The following is a 26,674-nucleotide window of genomic DNA, read 5'->3' as shown; positions in this document are numbered from 1 at the left end:
CAACACCGTGTGTGAGTCTTGATATTTGTTTTCTGCCGTATTAAATAAGTAAATATTTACAGTCACTCCAGCTCATAATATATCCCATTCTCTTGTTCTGCCTCTAGCAATCACATAATTAAGATTTTACTCATTAGTTTAATGTACAAGGTTCAAACAGTCACCACAGTCTGAGGAACACTATGAAGGCCTGCAGCCAAATTAAAGATAAATAATGCATTCAGGCTTGATTTCTGTCTGGCAGTCGTGTGCTTCTGCAGTAACTACATTATAATACCTTTATTTTATCTCCAAATTATTGGGCTACACAAGTGAAACTTTAGTCTGGGGTTCAGATTGAAATTCTCATGCTGAATTCGGACTCCTCCACATGAATGCCTCTGAACCACTGTACGGCACAGAGGGATTGAGACAGGAAGACTAATCAATTTGCTCATGCTTAATTAGACACTTTTTGCCTGTGTACTCTTCTTTTCCCCTAATGTCGTGCATCTGTCTTCCTTTGTCCGGCAGCTTTTATTTTTTTATTTTTATTTTTTTTAATTTGGCAGTATGGGTGTGTGTGATTAACAGTACATGTTGTGCTGAGAAAGATGTGTCACTGGAATCTTAGCTGCACCTTTTGTCGGACTAACCAGATATGCTGTGGAGTACAGGAAACATCTTTCTTCTCCATTGTATCTGTCAGTGCAGCTCGGAGAGTTTTATCTCACACTGCCACACAGCTCATTTCCCATATTCCACACGGACTCTATAAATCGTCTTATAATATGTTTTAAGTCAGCTCACTTGTACTTTGGCGCCTGTTAAATTCGTGTTGTGTCCTTTCCTGAAGTCGTTGGAGAGGTTAACACAGATTCCTTTTGTTGTTTTCACTAATGCCACATGCTACAAAGTGCACAGGTTGCCAAATCAGCTCTTTGTCAGATTATCTGTGGCAGGGCATTTCTCAAACACGAGGGAAGCTGGAGGTGAGATGGTCGGCTTATCAATCTTGTAGCTTTCATGTGAGAATGTGGCGTGGGAGCATTAAATGGCAGACCTAATGGGGCTTCTGCTAGCTAGAATAACTAATAGCCCATCAGAGGTAAGGAGCCGAGACTTCCCTCAGCTTTGTTATTCCTTGCCCTCTACAGCTCAAGGGAGCAGCCTGAGTTGTTAAAAATGTAAGCTTTTTTTATTCCTTCTGTGCATGTGCGTGTTACATTTCGTTCCAAACGCTGCAATGCAAAGTCAGAACACGGTGCAGCAGGAGACCGTCAAAATCACTATCCTGCATGTTCAAGTTGTGCATCTATATTTTTAAAGAGTCTCACCGTTTGATCCGGCACAGTGCCGTGTTTACTAACCGTGTAACTTGCAGTAGAATTCAGTAGAGGTTGCAATACAAGAAGTCCATAACGTAGCTGTTTGCATCATAATACAGGGAATGCAGCCCAGTGTCTTCTGATATATGAGAAGAGTTTTCTGTTTTATTGAATGGCACACAGTGGAGAGTGTCAGGAAAGATGAAAGTGAAAGAGCTGGTGTCTCTGAAAAAGGCTGTGCTGGCAAGCATATTGTAAACGCCCCAACCCAGCGAGCCCTCTGCACGTTATTTTAGCTATCTCAGATAGCAAGCACTTAAGCTATTAGCTGCATTTTCAATTAGGAGAAAGAGCTTTGTAATTGAAGCCTGTTATCTTCTGCACATGCCCAGACCAACAGACTTGGAGTTAATTTGCTTCTATAGATTTCCTCCAGCACAGCTCAGCAGGTCGGCTTCGACACTGCGAACTGAACTTGCCGAGTGTGAATTTTGATGAACACTTTAAACTGTGCGGTTCCACGGCCTTCCTGTGACACATTATTTAAAAAAAAAAAAAAAAAAGCAAAGCAAAGCCCTCTCTCTGGCATGTATGTCATCCACTTCTGTGTTCGCGAAGCAGCTGCAGTGGCTGCCGTCCACCCACAGATCATCCCCTGCAAAGTTAGCACAGAAAATATTATGGTGAAAATCCCACCATCTCTGCCAAAGGCAACTCTTGTACTTGGGCAAAATTTGCAAGAATTAACAAGGTGAGGATATCCTGCTTACAGATAATTAAAGGGAGATGAAGTGAGGACAAAAGAAGGTACTGTATGTCACAGCTGGTACATTGAACTGACAAATAAAAACGCTGTTCAGAAGATTACAGTAAAAATAATTACAAACAACTTATGTTCCCAGCTGAGAGGGTTAGAGAGACGGTAATATTAATACTGATGAGCAGCCTCGTTTTTAAAGTAACAGTTTGGGCAGCACATGCCTTAATCATACATTAAGTCGATTTCATTTTTCTTTGCATTGGCACTTAGACATGTGGCAGCCCCCATGTCCCCCCCCCCCCCCCGGTTATATTAAAAACTAATAGCTCTTCTGGATCTAATGTGTGTTTGCCGAGGACAAATCCTGCAGCTGTTGGGTGCATTTTATTCGACAAACATTTGTTTATTTTGTAGGCACTAGAAAGTGAGCCCTGGCTTTAAAATGTCAGGAATAAGAAACAAAGATGATGAGCGATCAAAATACACTGCCTCTACTTGCCAAGATGGCAGCTTGCACTTCATCTGTGCGTAAATGCACAGAAGGCAGGCTTCCATCCTGTGAAGGGAGTTTGACAGCTTTCAGTATTTGTTGTTCACTTGCCAAATAAAGGTTAGCCACATGAGTAGAATAGCCTCGAAAAAAGGATGTGTCATTCTTCAGCGCATGGGTTTATATGTATGATGTGGGACATCACAACACAATGTAATGAAAGGTTACACGCGATACAGGATGACAAACGGCAGTCCTTTGTTTTATTTAGTTTTACCATAAAAAAGTCATATCTTTAGCCATTAATCCTCATTTTATTTAGTCATTTTCTTATTTGGAGGAATTGAAAATGAATTTCAAGCCTGAATGGCAAAGACCCATTGAGCTGCAGAAGATACAGATCCTTTTTAACCATATACACTATATAATTCTGACGAGTTCGTAAAAGTGCTTTGGTCAACTCAGTTCAAACATAACTGCAGCAAAATGTAATGGGAACTAAATTGGTTGTAATGGCTCTTACGCAACATCGTTTTTTAGTGTCAAGTATCAGTTGTCTTTTTGTAAGTGCTAATACAAAAAAAAAAAACCCTGTATTACTGTAAATTTGAGTATATGATTAAGCACACCGTACTTGTTTAAAGTGCTCTGTTTCACAGGGGAAATCTATGTAATTGTGGTAACTGAACTTTTTTTAGTTCCAAATTAATAATTTTATTCTGGCTTTTTTGGAGAGAAATGACTTAATGTTATGCAGTTCATATTTTAATTTATTTAAAGGAGTGGTTTTGTGAGCTGCATGTTTTTATAGAGTTTGATAAAAACTCTGATACCACATTCTACATCTGTCTGTAGATATATGTGTAGCTGCAGCAAGCAGGTTGCTAGAGTCGTTTAGCACAAAGACACAGCCTGGTGCTGTCCATAGGTTAGAAAGTCCACCTGCCAGATCACACATTACAGCGATTTTATTTGTGCAACATTTGATCCTCCGATGCAAGAGTGTAATGCAACATGGGCACAGTAAACCTGATTCGAAGTCAGATCTTTCTATGCAGGATTTTTTTGCCCTGGGTCTTGCCCTTCAGGCTATATTCAGGTTTCCCTACTTTTTTGCTGGCAGTTGTTGATGTCGTGTGCAGCTCGGGGTTAGAGAAAGTAAGACTGCGACATTTTCATACATATTCTCCTGAAAATAGACATCACAGTTGAACATCAGACAAAAATAAGATAAGAAAACACAGACGTCTAATGACAGCTGTAAAGGTAACTAAAAAGCTAAAAGAGATTTTAAGTAGGGCTGCAACAAAGCTGTTAATTCATAGTTCTCTTACTGTCATTAAAATGTATAACACAATATTGAATTTCAGCATCATTTCTTCTCTGTTTTTGTTTTTGCTTTATGTTTTTTATTTCATTGTACACCCACATCTGCCCTCAGGCTGCGGTTTCTCGGCATCTTTATAGCCACAACAAGACTCCAGGGAGGTCACTTTTCCCTGCTTCTAGTCGTCATGCTAAGCTAATACTGCATCAGGGTGTTATCAATCTTCTTGTTAAACTCTCAACAAGGAAGCAGAAGAGCATGTTTCCACAAATGTCAACCCGTTCCTAAACAGAGCAATTGATACACTGAGCTCTAAGTCATTCAGCATTTACCTCCGCAGTGGAGACTCTAGAGACTATATTCCAGCCTCTAAATATGCCAGAGACTTTAAGACGTAAGAATAAAAATGTATCTGAAACACACAGAGCTGAATTTAAACAGCGCTCGACTCAAGGCTGCGATTTCAAGCCGAGTTAAAACATTGCAGTGGGATTCATTAGCACAAATGCACATAATCAGACCTCAGACCTATCTCTGGTGTTAAGCACCTCTCAGGCTGCTGCATGCGTGGGGTGAGATCTCCCCCAAATAAACATACTCTGCGCAATGTATGATTCAGACTTTTGACAGATGTTCCTCACGGAGGTGTGATGTCTGCTCTGGTGAGGAGGTGGAATACATTTAACAAACTTAGCAGCAGCAGGGAGAGGCAGCAGCAATTCTGTGCAATAATATGAAGCCTGTAATCTAAAATGGCCTGTGAAAATGAAGATGGGGATTCAGTTGTTTCATAGTAATTAATCTTAGCATCTCTTCTCTCATCCAGTTGATGCTTTACGATTATATTATTCTCATTATGATGTACTAATAGCACATGTGCAGCCTGCTAATAGCTTAATCTGGCACAGGCGGAAAATATGATGTTCTTCCTCCACGCTTCAACACAGACAATATTGAATTTGCGTTCGATGTACTTATTTACAGAACATATACAGGACGCTGAACTGCAGTTTACGTCCCTGGCTGATCATTATGGACTCTTTCAGAAGCCCCATGGCGGATGAGTGATAGTCAAAGGTAGATCAGTGAGAAAACATTTTGCTGCAGAGGAAAAAGAAATGAAAGTCGTGGCTTTGTTGACCTCCACACCCCTGTTTTAAATTGAGGTCAGTGTTGATTGACAACATCATTAACTCTGATACACACTTGATTTTTTACGATAACCTAGTCCTTCACAAGACCAAGCTCGAATTCAATGTTTCAAACTATTCAAGAGCGTCAGCACACGTTAGGGCTGCGTGTTATAATGTAGAACTTCAGGAATTATGATTTACAATCAGAAGACTAATTTTTCCCAAACTAATTTGGATAAGAATAAGAAAAAGAGCACTGAGATAAATCAAACTAATGCATCTGTTCCTATCCTCCCAGTTCAGTCACCATGGTGAATATTGTAATAACATTTAAGTATTAATAATGATAATGATTCAACTTATTTTCTCTTGTGTCCAAGACTAATTTGATCAGTAAATTTAAAACCAACCAAAACCACTTTATAAATTATTACGTTACAAACTCAGTTTGTAGTTGTGAGCCAAACAATTAGACTTAAATTTTAATCTAATGGTGGGACTGGATTAAAAGTGAAGAGATCATCAGAGTTCATCCCCGGCGCTTTATTCCTACACCCAGTCTCACGGCAGTTGATCCGACAGAGAAATGAGGGCATCGCTACATTGATCAGGATTCATCGTCTGGGAGCTGTGGATGTCTGTACCAACTTTTGGTTTTAGATGTTTGGATATTTTATGGAATAAGTTTAAATCAAATCAAATCAAATGTCACTGTGCATAATGTCTAACTTGCAATAAACCTCTTTTTGATCTGATGCCCCTGTTGGCAGGATAGCATACATTTGTGAGTGACTTTCCAAACCATTAGAAATTATCTTACTCAGCTGTGGTTAAGGTTGGAATAGACTTAGGGTTAGTCACAGTCACGATGTGGTTGAGAAACATTGTGATTTGGGTTAAATTACTCTGCTTGTCGTGTGGTCATTTGTTGGAAACACCTATCATGGTTAAAGTCTATGTTTTTACAGACATAACTTCAAGCTTCTCCCTGACTTTGTGGTGCTGTAACAACATCACACTATTTCCACCAGGGCTCCCAAAGGACAGTCGTAATTCCTCCAGCCGTTAACAAGCTTTGTCACTTCAGGGCATTTGCAGAAACAACTGATGCTGTTTTTCTGGGGAGGACAATCTAAAAAAAAAAAAAACCAAAACAACATAAATTTGAAGCCTCTATCAATTTCCTGTCTTATCTGAACAATTAATACAAGTGCCTCAAAGGAACAACTTCATAAAGCTGCCTTAGTGTTTTGCTTTTCTCTCTTCTTTTTCTGGACTGATTTTGCTGTTTGCAGCTGTTAGGTCTCATAAACTGCAACGTTTCCAGCCGGCTGTAACATCAGGCGTGAACATGTAGTTTTCGTGTCTTACACTGGGATCCCCAAGATCGGCCGACAACGTTCAACAATCCATCATAAAAGAGAAACGCATTGTAGAAAAGGCAAAGAAATCAATTTCTCCACTGACAGGAGCCTGAGCAGACCACAATGCAATGCAAGCCTCATGATACACTTTGGTTTGAGTAAAGGCTGTGTTTTTTTCCCATACTACCTTTCACTCTCACTATAAGCTATCAGTGTTGCTATACTCTATCTGCCAGCACATAAAGCTGAACGTAACAAGCTCAAACTCTCTCTCCGTCTCCGGTGATTGTCGAAAGATATTTAGAGAAATGCAGGAAATCACTAACTGAAGTTGAAGCAGATGTGGCAAGTTGAGGGAAGCTGGGTACCCAAAAAATAATTTATGTCACCTCATTGCTAAATGACTCCTGGCATGCACTGAGCATCACAGATTGATGATACATAAAAGTGTAAGTGTATCCAAGGATAGGTTTTTTTTTTTCCATTAACTCCTCAGTCTGAGTTAAAGCCAAGGACCAAAGGATTTCAATTGTGAGGGAGTCCAGACGGATTTTTCCCTTAGAAAAAAAGTATAAATCTGTAAATTTCTAATAACTTTTCAGAAAATCTGAATCCCAGATCCAGTGTCCTATTATTGTGGCGTATCTATTAGTCAGTAATCACATGCTGTGGATTCCCTCAGTTTAAGCTTCTGTTCACTCAATCAGTGACACTGCTGCTTTAATGGGATTTGACAGCTTATCTAGCACTTTATGAAAAGTCGGGCTCTGCAGACAGAATGAATAATATAACATGAAAATATTAGACACAACATTTGATGCTGTTTTATGGTCACAGCAGCCACTTTAGCAGTCACTGCCTATTTAGCCCTTCGTTCCATTATGATTCATTTAATTAGGGTTATTACGTTAATTTGACTGAGATGCTGTTGTTCTGCCCACTGTGTCACTTTCATTCACTGCAAAAAGAAAAAAGAATACAAAAATTGAAGTTGTACTTTAAAGAGAATGAATGTTGGCACATTACTACATGTTCCAGTTGTCTCCACTCTCCTCTGTGTAAAGACAGCACAGTGTCTTGTTTCTTTTTTTCCGGTGGGATGGATTTTGATGTCACCTTGAAGTCCTCCAGAAGAGTATTTTGGTTTTCCCACAAACTAAACCCCCTTCATCATGTAGCTACAGCGTTTCAGTCTGTCTGATGGGACAAAATGGCGAGTCAGTCAGCACAAACTGGGAATGATGCAGCACCTCTGCCAACATCTCCTCAGGTTATTGTAAAATTCCTGTCAGACAGACAGTGTGTGTGTGTGGGGGGGAGTACAAGTAATCATTACCTGAGACTTTTCTGTTACAGTGACAGTGTTCGTCTTTCTTCGAGAGCTATGTAAGTACTTCGGAAATGGAAACAAATATTTGCTACAAGACAGATTTAAATGAGCCTAAGAGTGTAGAGCCGTGCCAGCAGTTCTACGAGGCTGTGTTCATACAGAGATTTGCCGTTAAAACAACACAAAGGGACTGTGCTGGTGCCAGTGTGCCCTTTTTGACAATAATACAAAGTAGGAAATCCAGTCGGAGTGACAAAATGCCTGTCACACCAACAACACAGTGATTTGTAATAGTAATTTGCCAAAAAGCTGAACCAAACGTGATCCCCTCACAACAGTGGTGTCAGTCAGTCGCCTCTGTGTAAACACACTTCACCATTCAAAGGTAAGCTACAGTATGCAACCCAAGGTTCGGCACAGCAGTTATAAACATGTTCAAGTATTGAGTTTGTTACACCACTGGAAAATGTGTTATTGAATATCAGACAAATCTCAATCAGCATGTCCTTTAGCAGCTGACACTGGAAACAGAAATGTCGGAGTAGAGTGACAGTGCTCCTAATAGAAATGATCAGAAGTGTGTGAAATAATGCAATTGTGCATATAACACTTATGTTATACAACTTTGGATGACACATTTGCTACTTAAGTGTACATCAAACCCTCTGTGTACTTGGAAGCATTCACGTCTGCATACCTGGCATACAGCATGATAGAGCGCATATTAACTAGCAAACAAAAAAAACTATGTCCTTTTGCAGGTATTCAGTCATTGTCTGTTTTTCAGATCTTTTGAATTTATCCTAAGACATTCCAGGTCAAATAAACAAAGATCATCATCATTAATATCTGCATTCCAGTCAGTACTGACTGTATAAGATGGGAAACTTTTCTTTTCCATATTACTGTAAATGTCTAATAAATCCCCATCCTTCCAGCAATCTGAGCTAAGTGACTCAAGGAATGAAATGTTGCCAGCATTACATTTCAGTTCTGTGGGAAAATGACAATTGAGCGCTGTGGAGATGTTGGAATATTTCCTGCCGTATAATTTGTTATGACATGTATTGTGCACAGGTGGAGGGAGAGGAGGGATTCGTCTTTCTGTTTTCACTCCTGGTGCCAATCCATCCTTTTCATATCAAACAAATGGGTCAGCCCTTTGTTCTGGCAGAATATTTTTACTTGCCCTATCTGAAAGGCATGTAATACACTCTGATCAGCGCGGCGTTCCAACACTCCAAAAATAAAACGCTTTCTGGATTTCAGTTAGCAGACATCAGGCAAATATTAAGCTAAAAATTTCACTGGATGCTTATAGTAAAATTGGTCATTCACAGAAAAGAAAAATACCACTATCTGCACAATACAGTATGTGGGGCAGATCATCCTGTTAGGCTTAGATGTGCTCTGAGTAGAATTTAAATAGAGCTCAGCTGATTTCAGGCTTTCTCTCCTCTCAGTTTTCCATTCCCCAGGTGCCTTACTCCATGTTTCAGTGCCATGTTTCTTCTCCAGCATCCTCCTCCAACCATGTCCCCTTAGTCAGTGAAAAAATAAACAGGACAACAAACCCGCAGCAGGTAGACAGACCGAGGAGATTTCAAATTTTCCTCAAGAGTACTTTATAGTGCTTTATAGGTCTTGCCCTGGTCAGAAAGAAGAAATCTATAAGTGCAGGACATTTTATAGGAAATCATAACAAATGACTCTTGAAATAAACACACAGAGTAGCAGAATGAGACAATTTGCTGTGAGATGAGCTCATTTTTCTCCTGCCATTAAACTCTGCAATCAAATTAACTTGAGAATGACATATTGAGATACAAGTCCTATTTCTCTTTTAATGGCAGTAGACAGGCAAGATTATGTTGAGAACATTGAGAGCCAGCGCATAGGGAACTTGGATCTGAGGTGTACTCATCATTCATGCGCGGCATCTGCATTTTTCCAACGAAATGATGTAACAGGAAACAACCACCAAGTCGGTTTTGTCAAATGAGCCTCAGTCTAAACACAGAAGCTGAGAAATGTGAGGACGTACAGTTCAGGAAGTGATTGTGAGCAATCTCTATCAGCATCACTTCAAACCAGAGGCCATATTTATGCTAATCATCCGGTAGCCATGGTAACCATACTGTATGCATGCACATTAGCACGTGGTCAATAGTCAAACCGTAACCTGAACTGAGCGAGGCTGTTTATTAAAACACAGACGTGGTTACTTCTAATAGTTATAAAGCAAATATCAAGATGTGTCTGCGAAGACCACTTGAAATATTTTACAAGTCTCCCTACACCGGTGGATCACTGCTTAAAGCTGGAAGCCACTCCAAACACCCAGGTGTGTGTTTATAAACACACATTGTTTTTGTTTTGAATCTTCCTCCAGCAACAGTTTCTACTCGACATGGCTTTCATCCAGCGTTGTAAATGTCCTCCAGTGAGAATAAGTGCATGGCTGAAGGATTAAGGTCATTGTCATGGTTAAAATGAGAAACTGGTGTATTTAAAGAAATGTGAAGGTCCTTGTCAGGGAAGCAACAACCTTAAGCCGTTTATTTTAACAAATGATTGATTTCCTGAGATGACATTCTCCAACATCCACTGTGTTTGTATTGAGTATTTAATCTATGTAATTCTGATCTACCACATATTTAAACACAAGAGAGCAAAGATACTGCAGGTTCTGTAGAGCCTCAGCACCACAGACAACTTAGCGGCTGAGCCAGGAGGAGAGGCATTTCATCAATTGGAGATCATGACTTTGTATTGATCCTGCAGCCCATGAATGTTTGACATTACTGAAACCTCCGTGTTTTTGGTGACTCTTGGATCTTAGTCAATGCTCATTTCCACAGAGCAGAGAGATGTGAGCTTACTGCAGTGGCAGAACAGAGAGGTCTCGTGCTTCTTTTGCTCCAGAGGTAGTTTTCAGTCGTTTTTTTTTTAACACCCACCTGTCAGGCTGTTTTTCTTTTTTCGTAACAGTCTGACCATATTGCTCAGACGCCATCTTCACATAAAGTGGATTTTCAGTGTTTTTTCTTTTTGGGTCTTGACTCGAACCTGATGTTGTGGTCTACTGTCACAGCTAATCAGACAGGCCACCTTGAAAAAGCAGACGTGGTCTTCAATAAACCGGCTTTACACTGTAATGCCTTGATAAAGATTTCATGGAATTAATGATGGAAGCTATTTCCCTGCAGAGCGTTTCAGTGCATTTTAGTGGTAATGTTTTTCCAAGCACATTTTATCTGTTACAAGGATACAGCAGTCTACATGCTAAAAAATCTCTTTTTCCTTTTACTTGACATTTCAGTGCCATAGCACATTTGAAATATTTGAGAAAGGGACTTCATGCATTTATGTGTCTCAAGTGAGCAGAAAACAAGGCTGCTGATGTGACTCGTTATGAGAAGCAGCATTTAGTTCAGTCTGCATCATGTTAAACCGCAAGCCGGAGAGATGCAAGCACACACACACACGCACTCACACACACACACACACACACTCATGCATGCCTTGACTTCTCTCTTCAGCTTAGTCACACACACACCCACACACACATCACATACATTCACGGCGTATTATTCATTACTAAAGAGTTTGTGTGAAGCAGACATGGTGGCAGTTTGGCTGTAAAGTAAGAAAAACAGGCGTTTTGCTTTTTTTCTTTTATTGTGGAAATTCTGAGTAAATCCTTCATCATATTGTGTTTGTCAGCAGTTTCCAAGTCAGACGGCTCGTGGTGACTTTTTCCAGTTCAGTGGCAATTACCGCAACAGATACTGGGAACCCATGACAAGGGCCTAAAGCTGCCCCTAAAGCCTGTGTGCTGGCAAAAGGGATAGCTGACACCCCATCATGTTCCTGTTAATGTACTTGAAACATGCTGAATGGAGAGAATATTCAGTCTTATGAATTTCTGTCTGGCTTTGCTGTATGTACAGTATATCACCACTGGTTCCACTCACAGAAAAGCTTATGTTATAAAGGCCCCAGTAACATTACAATTAAATACATTCATAGCCACTGTATTCTATGCAACCAAACTATAAAAAAATCTTTTTTCCCTCCCAGTTATCTTTCAGCCATTTTGCTGTTTCAGTAAGTGCTATTAGCATGCATCATGTGACAATAATTCCAGTTGTGCATAATTTACAGGACTTAATTGCATCCTGAATTACTATCCTTACTATAGAGGCATGAAAAACTTCGGTATGGAAGAGAAAGAGAAGCTGGAGAAAAGAAAATGCAAAAACGTTCTTTCTGACATCTCAAAATTACTTCCATTAATCATTGCTTATATGGAAGAAAACAGCCATGGGCTCTATTTACCGGAATCAGTGATGCAGGTTATCAGGTTCCTATAAAACACCTCAGCTGGTTCTGTCAACATGCAGCAGCAGCAGGGCACTGAGCACCACTCAGATCATTGAACTGCTCGCCCTATTCAATGTGAGCTGAGCTGCACTGAGGGAATCTTATTTTGGCTGCTTGTGTCAGTCATGGCAACATTTTACGACTTCATAGCTGAGGGATAGAACAAAAAAGATCCACCGGTAAATCTGGAGCTTTGCTTTGGAGCACAGCTATTTCTTTCAGTCGCCATCAAATCATGATGACTTTTAACCATATTTCTTTAATTAAACAACTGCTTCTAGTTGTGTTAATATACTAACACCGGTGCACATGTTCATGCCATTCCTCTTCTTGCACTCTTACACTCTTCTGGTGTAAGTGTTGTCCAATCCAGTGTTTAATTGTGCATGTGTCAGGGACAAACAGAGTACAGTACAATTTTAAGTACAGAAAAAGTAAAACACACTTTTGCAGAGACTGTATTCTGTGTTTTTAGACACTCAAACCCACCTTAAAGCTGTATAAAGCAATTTTTGACCACTAGGAGGCAGAAAACACAAAACACCACAGAAACAAATCCTGACCCTCCTACTCCCATGTGCCCTTATTAGTATTGCTATTTATTTGTTAATCTGTATGTCTTCTAGTATAGTTAACAGCAGTTCATTTAAAACAGCGCCATATAACCATATTTTTGTATATATTTTGTGGAATTACTGTTCTGTATTGTTTTTATGCCTTCATGAAGGTCTGGTGGGATTTTTATTACACCTGGCACAACGTCCATTTGGATCCATGCAAACTTATGAATATGAGTCTAGAGAGACACAAATAAAAACTGCAATTTGACCAATTGGCTGAGGCATACAGTATAACTATAATGTGCTAATTCTAGCTTGTGTATCTTTCAGGCTCTGATAACATGTAGCTTTGAATTAACTATGATTTAACTATGAGTTCGATCCTTGCTCTTTGTCAAATTGGCCATTTTTCTGATGAGGACTCGACAGAGTTTTAATGTTGTTCCTTCTCCACCTACTAAAACTTTTAAGTAACTGTAATCCAGTAAAGTCTGTTTTCTTTTCTTTATAGTCCTGTATCTGGCCTAAATGGAGATTTTAAATATATAAGTATATATGTTATGTAAGTCACCATCATTTTGCATCAGCACTTATAGATGTTGTTTTGTAAATTTCTAAATGTTTCTATACCAACATTAAGTAGAAGGCTTTATTTTAACTTATTTGTTGTTAAAATCTAAATCTAGTAATATAAAGAATTAATTTTCTGTGTGGAGCTATACTTGTGGAAGTAGCTGTACTGTAGTTGTCTCTTTTCTCTCTAACCTTTAACATGCAGCTGTTTAACAGCTGTACAGTAGACCAGGTGTATATTATTACACAAGTGTTTCATAACGAATATGAAGTAGTGCTACTTGATTTCAGTGATGGACTTGTCAGAATACATAGGAAACAGCTGGTACACTGCTTACAGTACACACATGAATTTCATTGTAGGTACTGCACACCCACACAAACACTGAATCCAAGCCAGGTGCATTGTTGACTCCAAATCGCTCATACATACTGTAGGTGTGACCAAGAGTGCGACTGTGTGTTTCTGCCACAGACTGGTGCCCTGTCCACTGTGTTTTCTTCCCTTCTACCCATTTCACACTGGGACTGGCTCCAGCCATTGGACATGGATGGGGCTTACAATTCAGTACAATGAAAACAGATGTTTACTGTCACTGCAGAAAGGTAGTTATGTCTTAGCTGAGTGCATTTGCATGATGAGAAGTAAGGCTAAGAGCAACGTGGCTCTTGTAAATGCAACGAATACATGTGGGCAGATTACATCTGTATGTTATCTTGATGTTGAATACAGATGAAATCATTTAATTTGACTAACCTTACAGTACAAAGCATTCAGGGAAATATTTTAATGCAAGTCACTGTATGCTTTTTTGCAACCTTCTATATTAGAAATTGTAATTATGGTGAAGATAAAAACAGAATTGAAAGCCAAATGTCTGGTCTGTTTAACAAGCCCGAGATGAAAGCACATGTGTGCTGTGTCCATCACTTCCTGTTGTTCCCACACTTTGTCACACAGCTCAGTTATGAAACTGAAGTCAGACACATGCAGAGGGCAGTTAAAAGGAAACACTAGAAAAAACACTGAATGTCTTCCTTAACTGGGCTCTTCTTTGAACACAGTTGGCAGTGTTTGCTTTCTGTAAGCGTCAGATGATGTCCTTGTCGATATAGTGACTCTGCCTGTGCAGAATGGGTGGATCTAAAGATATAGCCTAAATCCCCATGTCCATGTCCTCCTGCTGTCAAAAAAACAAAAAGCATGATTAGAGGCAGTGTCTTCTAAAATTATAGTTGCAAATGCAAATACATAATCAGGATATATGGCAATCAATAATATGCTAATATGTTCATACAGGACATATCAGTGAAATGTTACCAGACAATGTACACCCCCCCAAAAAATATCAAATCTTTCAGTACAGCACCAAGTTTTCCTCACTGGCCATGGTTGTGTTTAGGCACTCACAGCATTATGTTAAGGTTAGGGAAAGATTGTATTTGCCTTCAAGGATAAAACAAATGTCACATCACAAACACCATGTTAGTACTTTTAGACAAAACCATATTCTTTCTGATTTAATGATTACGAGCCCTACAAAGAAGTAATTGCATTGATAGTGGATACATGATAACAAAGTCTGCAGTAAAGTCAGAAAATATTCAGCTGTGTTAAGAAAGATTCATCATTAAGCCAGACACAGAAAATTAGCTTGGATTGAGAAATTGGATTGGACAAATGGGATTAGTGCATCTGTGTACATCTTTACTGAAAGGACCCCATAATGAATTTATTGAACAGCTGACCTGGCACAGAACAAGCCTTAGACTTGAATCTTGTGAATTTTGACAAGAGATAAGAGGAGTAAAGTTCACATCGTTTATGTTTCTCACCTCTGCTGATTATACAATGGCTAAAGGATAATTAGTCTTTCTGAAGGGATTGATATCAAGGATGTAGAGACATGCCAAATGAGTAAAGCCTTCGATGACCCGTGAGATCGGTTTAAGCCTTGACAGTTTTAAAATTGTATTTGGACAATGCCAGATACTCAAGGAGAAAATGTTTAATATGTCTTTGATGGCAGATGAGTTTCACTTTATAATAGTGGCCCATAGTGAGAATATATACTGTAGACATTTGTGTATATGTATATTTTGTATTTATGCGATAATTTGGAAAATCTGAATGTTATTTACAGTAAGTGAAGCAGATGCACACTGTATTTGAAATATTAGCTGGGGTATTTGTAGCAGTACTATCACTACGAACACACATTCTTATATTCACGACCCCACACGCTCCAAGGCGCCACCATCAAGTCAGCCTTTGGCTTGAAAAGAGAAAAACTCAATCTCTGGCTAACTAGTATTGACTATAGGAAACGAACGGTTAACTGGGGAAATGATTGGATCTTGTTGTAAAACTGCTCTCTGAGCACTTGATGGAGACCTGAGTATTTGTTGACTTGAGCAGGATGCATCTCATCACTGCTGATGCATCTTAAAGTGATGTACATGATTTGTTCTCTTATATGTGATAATAACTCTACTAATCCAAACCTCGGGGAAATTCTACTTCTTAGCACTGATTTTCTGGCCCAGGTGATAAAAAAATACAGCTCAAAACAAGACACAAAATCACACACAAACACTTTGTTACCTAATGTGTAGATTATTAGCACATACTGGTGTGTGCATTTATCCCCGTTACATATGGTAGGTTGAATGTGAGAAAGGAAGAATTTAGGGCAAGTTAGTGGGTGTTTTATTATTGTATTGGGAATTCTCTGGATATAAATGTGTCTCCTTCGGCTGTCATTGTTTCATGTCTATTTTTAGTTACTCCAGCATTGCCTCTGAATGCCATACTATTGATAAATTGGGTTGCATGTGTGGCTCCTTGTCACTATAGATCAATACAGAAAAGAGTCATGGCAAAATAATTTTCTGTTTAGCAGGACACACAACAGATTTTGGGTAAGAGACAGACTACTTTGGATGCTTTGGATCTCTTATTCTGGTCCATGGATGTGTGTGTCACACATTTTTAGCCCAGGTTTCAGAACCGTTACTAACCGTGTTTACTAACTTGCTAGTGATAACTTCACTGCCTTTGTTATTCAGCTCTTTATGCGTCATAGCGTCTCACGTCTTACACGCCATTGTGCTCTGGAGGGAATTCTGTGGCATGTATGGCTTTAAAGCATTCGTTAGCGATTGTACGATATTGCAGCCTGAAGTAATTCAGGCAGATGGATAAATCTGGTCGTGATGCGTCTTGAGTGTTTTACTGATCTTCTTTCTTGAGTGTTAATTGATATCTAGGAATAAATGAGTTGCTGAAGGTGCATGGCAGGAGAAGTGGAGTCAGCGATAACTGAGTGGATAGTACAAAGACATAGACATACTGTACTTTATCAATCTAGTGTATGCCAATTTTCATAGTTGGTGTCAGTCATATACAGCTACAAGAAAAATCTGTGGTCAAAAGAACCGTTAGATGTCCTTCTTTTTGCTTTGAAATACTAATTTAATTCCGGACGCTATTTTTTGAGAACATATATAAATAAATAATTGAATAAATAAACAAATAGCACATCAGCAGATCAAAGATCAATTTCTAGTTGATTGCATTTTACTCTTAATTACCATTTCCCAGTGAATGATGTTTGAGATATAGATAGATAGATAGATAGATAGATAGATAGATAGATAGATAGATAGATAGATAGATAGATTTGTGTAAACATATATAATTTCTTTACATCCTAATTGCTGTTTATGAACATTTTATGAAGAATCACAATGTCTGTTTTAATCTGTTGTATCATCACTTCTTCATTTTCATAGCGATTTCTTCTAGTCCAGTTAGGCTTTACTGGGGTTCGGAGGCACGCAGTGAACATCCCAGAGTTCCTTGTGGCTTGACTACATACTAACCGTCTCATTGCTCTATAAAATGAGATCTGTGTCCTTATTTGCACCAAGGTCCTGAAGCTCCGGCTCTCCCACAATAAGAGAAAACAGCCACAAGGCTGGCAGATCTCGTCCATGGGCAAGAGGTTCAATTACTTCAGTTGTCATGGAGCAATAAATGACAAATTAAGTGGCTGGCACTGAACACTGCTCGAAGGAGGCTGTATCAGAATACTAATGTCAGCTGTGTCTGACAGTGGGTAAAAAGGGAGACAAAAAAAGCCCCAAGTTTGGCAACTTTTGTTAAGCAGGATATATTCCCTACTCCTTGATCTCTATTTAGAATTATTAGGGGTGTTGGTTCCTTTGTTGCCTGAAAGATAGTACAGTGATGTTTTAATTGCTTTCTAAAAGAACACCTTCTTGGTATTTATAGATACATTAAACTGCTGGTTGTATTGTTCAGTTGTGTTCATTTCGATTAAGGCCTCTCAGCTGTTATATTCTATTCAACAGTCCATGATCTTTGCTACGACAGGCTGGAACAGGCATTGTAATCCTGTAATTAATAGAGTATGCACACAGAATTTAGACGCAGGCTAATGAAAATGCTCTGTTGTGCCAGTTTTCATCACATTAAAAAGCCAAAAGGCTATAGACATTCTAGCAGCACTGTGAGGCTTTAATGTTCATTACACGCCAGGAAACAAAATCATTTGATTAAAATGAAGACGTTTTGTGGCGCTCAGATAGTTACTACTAGTAGGTCAAGATATGTAAAGTTCACACTGTCAGACTTAACGTCACTGTGAAACAGTTAGAACATCTTTATCTTTTACAGTGGGTGGCTGTAGTGAGCTACAGTGGACTCGAGAGGCCTCTACCCACGCCTCCCTCACACACCTTATTAAATCAGGAAGAAGAGGGCCAGGGAAAAATGAATACATTAGAACTCAGCTATGTTCTTCGAAAATAAGCATATACTGAAAATTGTGACTTTGTTTTTGCCAATTTAATCCCAACACACGCCTCCTAACTGTAACCAATGAGTGGTCAAATGCAGTTTTATATGATTGGAATCCAGTGTCATTAGATATGAGTCATTAAGTCGACATGAGTCACTGAATTTATTTTTACTATTTTCCAGAAACTTAAGAGAGAGATAAAGAACACTGTGCTTAACCAACAAATGGAGACCTGGCCTGTCCGAGTTTAAACACAGTTGAAATTGATTCAGATGATAAAAAATAAATACACAAGGACTCGAGCTTGGGAAGAGTATGTTTTATTTTACTGTGTCTTTAAAGCTGCTTCAGTAGATTGTTTTAGTCCCTTGTACACAGAGGAACTAACTATAAAGACAACATTGACACTTTAACAGCAATCTTTTACATACCAAGGAGTCATAAATCAACATTTAATTTGTTGTGTTTCTGACTACCTAATAAATAAAAGTTCATTAACCACTCTCCTTTTACTTTTGTTTTGGTCTCAAGCCAACATTGAAGGAAAATATCTGTCTTGAAAAATACCGGCCTCATTTTGATCTCTAAAGACTCATGAAGAGTCATGATGCTATCTGTCAATAGAAGGCACTGGGTTTATCTGTCATATGTCATCTACTGAATATGAGATTGATTCGACTGAACCAAAACAATAAATTGGCAGGCTATAAAACCAAAACAGTAAGCTGTACGACAGAAAAATTCTCAGCAGCACTTAAATTCTCCAGTTCATGAGAAATCAATTGTGAGTTGAGTGACATTTCTCTGTAAGTTCATCACTACGAGGACTGCTTTCAATATAGTCATTAGATCCACTGTTAATAAAAAAATATTGATCAGTGCAGCTTTAAGGCTTAACTTAAGACTGGACCAACAAATCACCAGTGTTCAAAGTTCCTGAGTTAATATGATTGCCAAGCGAGGCAGATTAATAGTCAACCTTTAATCTGCTTCTTTTTATTTCCCATTGTGAGCACTGCTAAATAATCAAACTGAGATGAAACTGAACAACTACATCTCGTAATCAATTACATCTACCGTGTCCAGTCCTGCAGGGCTTAATGAACAGATGCAGTGGTTGTCCTCTTTCCTGAAACAAAACAGAAACTTGTGTTAGAACTATGCAGGACACAAGTAGACCCCACTGGTATCATCTATGACTCCCAGTCTTTTATTATATCAGTGGTTTTAAATATATGCTCTTCAGAAAACATTGAGGTTGCTGACCTCGACTCCCCCTTTGCCTTCCTTCTCTCCACTTGTTTTTCTTGTGTGATTTATTGCTGTACATTCTGCTGGGTACATTGCACCATGTTCAGCCGACAGGCAGTGTAACTGAGTCATGCTGCAGCACTTTTGTCAGAGTAACAAAAGGTTTGCACTGCTACTGTGAACTTACATCCCCAAGGTGACCTCCAGGGAGATCCTGTCAGGCTAACCAAGGTGACAGCTGAGCACCTGAAGTACGCCATGCACATGGGGAATGTTCCTGCAGTAAAATAAACGAAAGCACAGATGAGATTCATTCATCTTAATAAAGTGGACCATCCAACGGATGTGGCTGCAGAGGTGCTACTTAGACAGAGGAAGAAATGCAGGAGACAGACAGAGGAGAGGAGAGAGGCAGACAGGACCACAGGAAAGGCTTCTCAGCTGTAAACACAATGTTCTTTTTCCAGCATCAGTCCTCTGAGCAGAACAGTGCCTGTCTACCTGTTGGCAACATCCTGGCAGAAAAGCTCATTTTGTAGAACTGCTGCAAAGCACATTTTAATTTGACTCCCAAGTGCTTGGCAGCACAATTATTCTTTTAAGTACAAATCTGTCACACTTCTATATAAATAACCATGTTTAGCTGCACCACATCACTAGTTGACATACTGTAGCACAGCTGTGATTCAAAGTGTAGTCACTTCATGAAGCCAGTTACATTCCTGTTTTAAACACCCACTGTCTGTGAGGTTTTTCCCATGACATATCCCCTAGCATATAGGGAATGATGCATTTAATCTTGCTAGCAATTTATTTGTAATAAACACCGGGTAGCTAGAACAAGAAGTGAATCACCCACAGAAGCTCAAATGTCATTAAGTTAAACAGAAAATAAAAGGAAAAGATGTTAATGAATGACTGGAAGTGTCATGCAAAAGCAGTGACAACATGCAGTAGGCGTGTTGCTGTTGTAATTTCTTTCCTGTCAAATTCAAATTAGCACTTAAATGGCATGTTTTTTAATGTCAAATGTGTTTTGAGTGTTTTGTCACTTACAAAGGTAAGAGGCAATAAAATAATTTAATAGTGCTGTTTGCATTGTTTTGATTGTGATTCTGTCTTCTAACCCTGCAGATATTGTAGTATATTTTAGCAGTTTTGACATTATTTTGGTTGATTTTCTGGTCCAATTAAAAATTCAATTAAGTTCAAATATTTCATTATGGCCTGACCCTTTGTTACAGCTATATGCAGCAGTCCTTAAATTGTTTATCTTCATAAACAAAGCAGCTAGTTCTGCTTATTTCCTTCACTTGTTGAACAAGTGAATATAGTAAACACATCATGTGATTGACCAACTGTCAACAGTGGTAAAACACAGTTATTTGCCGTCATATGGATGTGACTGCATGCAGAGTCCTTCTATTTGCACAGCCTGCAGGCAAGTGGCATGCACGCCACCAATGGCACCAAAGTAAAACAAAAACCATTAATCTTGCAAATCAGTTCCATAGAGATGACAGTCTACTAAAAGTGGGGCAACACAGTTCCATCAACATCAGGCCCTTTGTTTGACAGGGAGAAGAATGCCAACATAATGTACCGTATGCTTCCATGCAAATGCTATTGCATCACAGCACTGGCCTCACACCATTTTACTTGAGTTGTATATGATCCTTCTGCAATATTCACGCCTCATCACTGTAGATGATCTTGGTCCTCAATATCAACCAGATCCTCCAAATGCAGACCGTTCCTTTGTGAAAATATCATGGGAGGCCAACAGCTGGCTGCAGTTCATCTCATGTCGCCTCACATTTTCAGCTACATCAATATTGGACAAGTCTGTTCAAGTCTGTAGCACTTAAACAGATGGCTGTCCTCTGGGCCTCTTCTGAAGGAAACAGGCAAACAGAATAGGGATACACCCAATCTGATATGTATTTTCTCCTTTACTGTCATGAATAGTTTGTGCAATCAACTGTTCCCTAGTAAATATATGTTGGTTCTTTAACCACACATGAGGAGAAGATCAAGATCAGTGTCTCTCTGTGTTTATTCCTTTTGTCTACTTTCTAGTCGGTGTACTTAAAGATTTAATATCAGAGTAGAAACTGAAAGGGGACATTCACATAATGACAGAGCACATAAAATATCATGTGGCACACGCGGATGCACAGACACATGGTCTTCCACAGCATTAAGAGTTAGACATACAGCCCATTCTTTAGAGTTATCACCATGGAAACTGGACAGGAGTGAAAAGCCTGATGGTGCTATGGTGGATGGAGCAACACTACAACAACATCCTGGGTCATGTGTGAGATGGTTTATCACAGCCTATAAACTTTATCAGTCAACGGCAATGCAAAATATATCGGTTCTTTCTCATAGTGATGTATTTTGAGGGTTTCTGTAACCATTGTAGCACCACTGAATTTATTCAGTTCAGCCCAGCTTGTCATAGAGTCATAGAGTCAAGAGTAATATATCAAATACAAATGTGCCAGTGATATTCCTCAGCAACAATATTCAGTTGTACATCAGTAGTTCTCACGTTGGCTCCACCTGCGCTCTCAGGAGGATGGCTTCGTCTCAGGATTAAAGGTATTACCTAAGTTCTTTCATGCTTCAAAAAGTCACATTTTTCAGTATATGCTTAAATTACTGGTAACAGTTTTTTGGCTCTCACTCAAGCAACCATTACTTGACAAAAAAGTGGTGTAATTGTGCCACCTATTTGGTGCTACTGTACTTTGTGGACTGTGAAGGTCTAATTTCACAGTCCAGGAGCTACTGTATCTGCACTCTGCATTCTGTATACAGATGGTCTTGCAAACGACAGCTAATTTGACTCAATTAATATTTTCTTTGAACAGTGGATGAAACCACTCATAATGATACACCTTCAGATAATGATCCCCCGATTCTGTGTTTCCACTCTGTGGAGCTTTGTAAAATCTTCTGGCTGGTTGTTGTGCTGTGACTCACATGTTCTGCTCTTCATATGTGATCGGTGTGTAAAAACACCTGCTAACCTTTCAGCCGTCTCAGCTTTACAAAGTGATATTATGTCGCTATTACATTTACAGTCGGTATGCACTGCCCCACGTGGCCAAAAAGTAGTCCTGCTGTTCCTTGTCCTTCCTTAGTTACACCTAACTGAGCGTTTATAGACAAGAACTGCTAAAACCAAATCCCAGCTTCAAGGTTACTCAGTCATAGCCCGTGGGGCCCCTCATCTCTGGCATGAAGTATTTATTTAAAACTTTTAAGTTGTATCAGTATCTTCATTTATTTTTGCACAGTGCTCATTTACTAAATATAGTAATGGAGCGGAAATGTAACTGAGAAACAGTTTGCACATGACTAATTACCTGCTTATTCGCAATCAGGTATTTGTCAAGAGTTTTCCTTAATTAGCAGACAGCTGGTTTGCTGCATATTGTTGTGCCCACTGACAATGGCAGCAGAGACAGTGAAGAAGAGTGGAAGCGAACAGAGTAATAATGAAAAAGCCAAGGGAAGGATTATAACAGTGGTGTCTCTTGAGTCATGCTCATGTAGCCCCCAAAGCTGAGTCTAGGTTAATCCCAACCCAGTTTTTAATCCTGAGCCCCAACCTCTAACCTCTCCCTATTTTTAAAATTTAACTGTAATCCCTAAATTAACCCCTGGCTCAAACTTTCACTTATCCTTTTCATATACTTTTTAGTTATGGGCGCACTCTGCACACTTGCTACAAACAAATACCAGCACTTAATTGGACTATCCTTCTAAGCTGTGAGCAAATTACCATATTTGTGATGCCCTGCAGTACATCCACATCGGCATATTTATACAGATTAATGTTTCAACTAAGGGAAAAGCACACTCCAACTCTAGACACCCTGTGTAGAAGTAAAATCTTCCTCTCAAACTAAATATTTCCAACTTTTCTGAAGCAGTCATGCTTGCAATCGATGAGCATTCAATCTGAACCAAGGTGATGCTGTTATTACCACATCCATTAAACACACCTTTGTCACTCTAGTCTTTTATATATATTTTGAACTCATTAAATTATCTGTGATTTGCAACATTAGCTCAGTACGTCGGGACAAAGAAAGCCTGATAAACTCCAGAGATCCATTAGAGAATGAAACAGCGTTGCCATGGTAGACTGAATTCCTTTAAATATTTCTTTTAGTGTAATGGACAATATCTTTCTTTTCAAACTCGGTTTCTTTAGGTGAGACCAAATATCTTACAGTGCATATAAACTGACTATGATTATAGATCTCTATGTTAAAATACTTTCTAATGCACCACCTACCTGTCTCTGCTTTCCCGTCAGCACCCGCTGGTGTAGCCTCCATCCCTGTGTGAGCCTAAATAGAAAAGAGCAGAAACAAGCTCTGAGCAAAACACTGGCATGTTGTCACATTTGAAAGTTAATATGGCTAATTATTTAGAGATGCTAAGTTTTGTGCTATTTGGCAAATGTAAGTGTGCAGTAACGCTCATTTAACAAACACACCTTTTTTTTTTTCTCTAGCAACTCCTGAGGAAAATATTGTATCTGGCAGGATATCGCTCCATTATGTTGACCAGCTACTGTAGCTGCTTTTTTATGCTGCAATCAGCTGCTGGATGTGTGAGTGCTGTGAGAGTGAATCAAAACAAATATTTGGCAGCGATAAAACCAAAATATTGAATTGTGACAGTGGCTGCACAGTCCAGCCATAATTATCTATGGGTCCATCACAATGAGTGAAACCTGAGCCCTCACATGAACGTCACTGTGATCGATTGGTAACATAAAAATATTGATTATAGCACCTTAAGTTTATTTTAGGTTTACTCTGGCTGTAAAAAGCTCATTGGTGTCAGTCAATCAGAGTTTGCTCAGCCTGACTGATGTTATCTAAGGGTAAACTGTGGATAACACTAAAATATTATCACATTATCTCGAGACTTGGTTGCTCTAGGTTTTGGCTTCAGAAGAGCCCTGTTCAAATCTATTGATTGGACTGTCCAAGGCCATATTAAGAAATTTCTCTAATTTCCACATTAAATCAGATTTGGTCTGTCCATGTAGAGTCTAAATGGAATAATGCCACAGTTGGTCCATGGCATTCATAATTACAAAAATCCTTTGCAGTTTGAAATTTTATGCATTAAACATGTTGTTTATACAGCGAGTATGTCTGTAGAGTATTTGACACGACTCAACACTGTCAAGCTGGATTACTGTAGGTCTCCATCTGAATGACAAAAAACCCAGTATAGATTTATTTTTCTGGTCATAAAGATTATTGCAGGTTGCATAAAGAACAGCGATGATTAGGTTTCAGCACAATACACTTGTTGTGTACAATATGGAACCATTGTTTAGCTCCACTGTGTGAGTGCTGTTTGTTACCTGACACTGACTATGAACTATAAATACCTGTAAATATGGCACCATTGTCTGTTACCGTCACAGTCCCATGTAAACAACTGGGACCTTATAAGTGACATATTTAGAGTTTTTTCAGGATATTTAATGGATGTTTTGACAAGCAGCATCAGCACATACTGTATCTGTGTGTGTGTGTGTGTGTGTGTGTGTGTGTGTGTGTGTGTGTGTGTGTGTGTGTGTGTGTGTGTGTGTGTGTGCGCGCGCGCGTGCGTGTGTCTGTGTACAGTCAGCGATGTGTGTGGGAGTGCAAAGAGAATGAAAAACAATTGGTGGGAGAGAATGAACCCTATAGGACATCTCCTTCTCAGTGCTTCCTGTTGAGTATGGCTTCATCTGTGCATCAATATTTCGTGGCTTTGATATTCAGGTTATCTACATACATCAGAAAAGTCTCTGTAGTGACTCATAAATTGTCCATCCAGTAAATAACAGTAAATCTCAGAATGCATTGCCAACATTGATGAGCAGAAAATGGGATGAGCAGCATTAGAAGATAAATCCCCACATCTGAAGGATTATGGTTATTTTGACAAATGTGAAATGCTTTTCAAATAGACATGTAATTACATGGTGAATATTAAAGTCAGAAGAAGATGGAAGGAGAGGAATTTTAGCACATGCATTATTTTGATGTTGAACTTTTAGATGCCTTTCAGATGGATGTCAATTTTTGTCTCTCCTGATTGCTACTAAAACCTTGGGGAGGATGCTAATGGTCTGCTGCCTGTGCTGTTTGTAGTAGGATTTATTAAATATTATGTTCTATTGTACAAGAACAACATCATTATAGCAGTTTATGTGTTCATGATAATGTACACACACATCATGTTTATGTGCAATTCCCCTTTACTGTACAGTATGATCCACTCAATTAAGTTACTGATCACTTGTTATCAGCTTCATGTCTCTCATGTCACTCACCCTGAAATCTTTTTTTAATTTATCCATGCGAGCAACAATCAAGGAAGAGGGTGTTGAGGCCATTAGCATGCCATCGAGCATCCATGGGTGTGTAGCCTAATAGACAGTGATGATAATAGAGGCTTGTCTGTGCTCTCCCGCCTCAGCGTTGACCACAGAGTGAATTATCCAGCTGACAGAGAGCAGCAGCACAGCTCGGGCGGAGGATGTTGTTAATATGCCAATGAGAGCGCATGCCTCCCATGCCAGTCTGAGGCATGCTGGCATGGTGCAGCTGCCTATCACCTAATTGGGAATCATTTAGCTGCAGCTTGACCTACATTTGGAGCAGTGCAAAGGGGGACCACCTATATGAATGTTTTTATTAACAATCCAAAGCTAATAGCTTGGGAATTAGAATTAATTGGTGTGTGCTGTGGCACAAGAGTTTATATCATTGTGCTCTTCTACATGTGCAGTAAAGTGGTTTAGAGTGGAGTAGAGTGCTTTATTGAAGATCTGTGCCTTTTGTTATAAAACCCTGAATTTGCCAGAGTGGTACTTTTATGTAACGCTGAAAGTTTCTGATATTAGCACATTGCACAGAGTGAGGTCTCTTCCTCTAAATATTTTCCTTTAAAAGAATATTTTGACATTTTGGGAGATGCACTTAAGCTATTTGAGCACCTTTTATCTTACCTTTTATCTTTACAAGAACAAACATGTAAAGTAAAAACGAATTTCCCCTCTCACCTTCTGCCCAGCAGCAGCCAGCTGGCTCACATACAGTAGCTTCCTTTGTACAAAGTTTAGCAAGCTTTATATTTGCCTATGCAGACAGGAGAACAGAAACCAGCCTCTTATATAACTCATCATAAGAAGGGGAATTTGCAAATTTAAATGTGTCCCATTGTCCAATCTTTGCACAGTCTTAGTGCAAAGAACAAAGAATTGGGAATGACGATGCACCAGCTCGGCCACCATGTTGGTTCAGGGAATCTGCACCTCCTAATATAGAGCCAGG

At 39.2% G+C, this 26,674-nt stretch overlaps 1 protein-coding gene across 1 annotated transcript in view; it reads left to right on the top strand.

Moving 5' to 3' along the window:
- Positions 1-26,674, top strand: part of LOC113150883 (leucine-rich repeat transmembrane neuronal protein 4) — a 35,650-nt gene that overhangs the window by 2,542 nt on the left and 6,434 nt on the right. The window lies entirely within an intron of this gene.

This window comes from Anabas testudineus, chromosome 9, assembly GCF_900324465.2.
Source record: "Anabas testudineus chromosome 9, fAnaTes1.2, whole genome shotgun sequence".
Taxonomy (NCBI): Eukaryota; Metazoa; Chordata; class Actinopteri; order Anabantiformes; family Anabantidae; genus Anabas; species Anabas testudineus.
This window is presented reverse-complemented; position numbering and strand designations above follow the sequence as displayed.